Source organism: Theropithecus gelada, unplaced genomic scaffold (genome assembly GCF_003255815.1).
Source record: "Theropithecus gelada isolate Dixy unplaced genomic scaffold, Tgel_1.0 HiC_scaffold_6407, whole genome shotgun sequence".
NCBI lineage: Eukaryota > Metazoa > Chordata > Mammalia > Primates > Cercopithecidae > Theropithecus > Theropithecus gelada.
The window spans coordinates 1-2,676 of NW_020263061.1; the positions used below are offsets into that span (position 1 = coordinate 1).

General features: G+C 42.1%; 1 pseudogene; it reads left to right on the forward strand.

Moving 5' to 3' along the window:
* Positions 1–2,068: 2,068 nt before the first annotated feature.
* LOC112617927 lies at positions 2,069–2,651 on the forward strand (annotated as a pseudogene).
* Positions 2,652–2,676: the final 25 nt, after the last annotated feature.

The window sequence follows — 2,676 nt, forward strand, 5'->3', positions numbered from 1 at the left end:
GAGAAGTAGTTAAGAAAGGATTTACAAAACAACCAGGAAATGATCAATAAAAGGGCAGGATTAAGTCTTTACCTATCAACAATAAGCTTGAATATAATGAATTAAATTCCCCATTTAAAAGATATAGACTGGCTGAATGTATTTTTTAAAACCCAATGCCCAACTCTATGCTGCTACAGGAAACTCACTTCACTTATAAAGACACACGAATAAAAGTGAAGAGATGAAAAAAGATATTCCATGCAAATGAAAACAAAAGTGAGCAAGAGTAGCTCCATTTATATCAGACAACATAGACTTAAAGTTAAAAGTTGTAAGAAGAAACAAAGATGACCATTAGATAATAATAGAAACATCAATTCAGCACAATAATATGACAATTTTAAATATACATACACTCAACACTGGAGCACCCAGATATATAAGGGAAATATTATTAGATTTAAAGAGAGAGATGGACTGTAATGCAATAATAGTTGAGGACCTCAACACCCCACACTTAGCATTGGAAAGATCATCTAGACAGAAAATCAACAAAGAAGCATCAGATTTAAACAGCGCCACAGACCAAATGCACCTGAGAGACATTTACAGTACATTTTACTCAACAGCTGTAGAATACACATTCTTATTAGCACATGGAACATTCTCCAGGATTAACCATATGTTAGGACATAAAACAAACAAAAAAGTCTTTTAAAAAATTGTAATCAAAATTATATCAAGGCTGGGCCAGGTGTGGTGGCTCACACCTGTAATCCCAGCACTTTCGGAGGCCAAGGCAGGTGGATCACTTGAGGTCAGGAGTTCAAGACCAGCCTGGCCAACACGGGGAAATCATGTCTCTACTAAAAATTCAAAAATTAGCCAGGCGTGATGGCAGGCACCTGTAATCTCAGCTTCTAGGAAGGCTGAGGCAGGAGAATTGCTTCAACTCGGGAGGTTGGAGGTTGTGGTGAGCCAAGATTGGGCCACTGCACTCCAGGCTGGGTGACAGAGTAAGACTCTGTCTCAAACAACAACAACAAAATCATATAAAAGCTGGGTGCAGTGGCTCACACCTATAATCCCAGTACTTTGGGAGGCCCAGGTGGGCAGATCACCTGAGGTCAGGAGTTCAAGACCAGACTGGCCAACACAGTGAAATCTGGTCTCTACTAAAAAATGCAAACATTAGCTGGGCATGGTGGCGTACACCTGTAATCCAAGCTATTCAGGAGTCTGAGGCAGGAGAATTGCTTGAACCCCGGAGGCAGAGGTTTCAGTGAGCCAAAATCATGCCACTGCACTGCAGCCTGGTTGCAGAGACCAGCTCAGTTGTGGAGACCCTAACTCAGCAATGCTAGAGGAATTAAAGACACACACGCAGAAATATAGGGTGTGGAGTGGGAAATCGGGGGCTGACAGCCTTCAGAGCTGAGAGCCACAAACAGAGTTTTACCCACATATTTATTGACAGCAAGCCAGTGATAAGCATTGTTTCTATAGATTATAGATTAACTAAAATGGGAAACAAATGGATAGGCCAAAACAAAGGGATGAGTCTGGCTAATTATCTGCAGCAGGAACCTGTCCTTAAGGCACAGATCGCTCATGCTATTGTTTGTGGCTTAGGAACACCTTAAGTGGTTTTCCACCCTGGGTGGGCCAGGTGTTCCTCGCCCTCATTTCGGTAAACCCACAACCTTCAGCGTGGGCATCATGGCCATCACAAACATGTCACAGTGCTGCAGAGATTTTGTTTATGGCCAGTTTTGGGGGCAGTTTATAGCCAGATTTGGGGGCCTGTTCCCAACACTGGGTGACAGAGTAAGACTCTGTGTCAAAAAAAAAAAATCATATCAGGTATCTTATCTGACCACAGTGTAATAAAACTAGGCATCAACCACAAAGGGAACATTTAAAATTATACAAATATATGAAAATTAAGCCACATGCTCCCAAATGGCCAGTGGGTTGAAGAAGAAATTAACCAGGAAATCAAAAAAATTCCTTGAAGCAAATAAAACTGGAAACACAACATATCACTCTTTTCCATGGACCCTCAGAGGCATTCAGCTGCTTCAAGATGAAGCTGAGCATCTCCTTCCCAGTCACTGACTGCCAGAAACTCACTGAAGAGAACGCAAACTTCACACTTTTTATGAGAAGCCTATGGCCACAGAAGTTGCTGCTGACTCTCTGGGTGAAGAATGGAAGGGTTATGTGGTCCGCATCAGTGGTGGGAATGACAAACAAGGTTTCCTCATGAAGGAGGGTGTCATGACCCATGGCCGTGTCCACCTGCTACTGAGTAAGGTACTGTTACAGACCAAGGAGAACTGGAGAAAGAAAGAAAGAAAATCAGTTTGTGGTTGCATTGTGGATGCCAATCTGAGCATTCTCAACTTGGTTATTGTAAAAAAAAGGAGAGACAGATATTCCTGGACTGACTGATACTATGGTGCCTCGTCACCTGGGGCTCAAAAGAGCTAGCAGAATCCTCAAACTTTTCCATCTCTCTAAAGAAAATGATGTCTGCCAGTATCTTGTAAGAAAGCCCTTAAACAAAGAAAGTGAGAAACCTAGGACTAAAGCACCCAAGATTCAGCATATTGTTGCTCCACGTGTCCTGCAGCAACATTTCCTGTTGATCATTTCCTGGTTGTTTTGTAAATCCTTTCTTAACTACTTCTC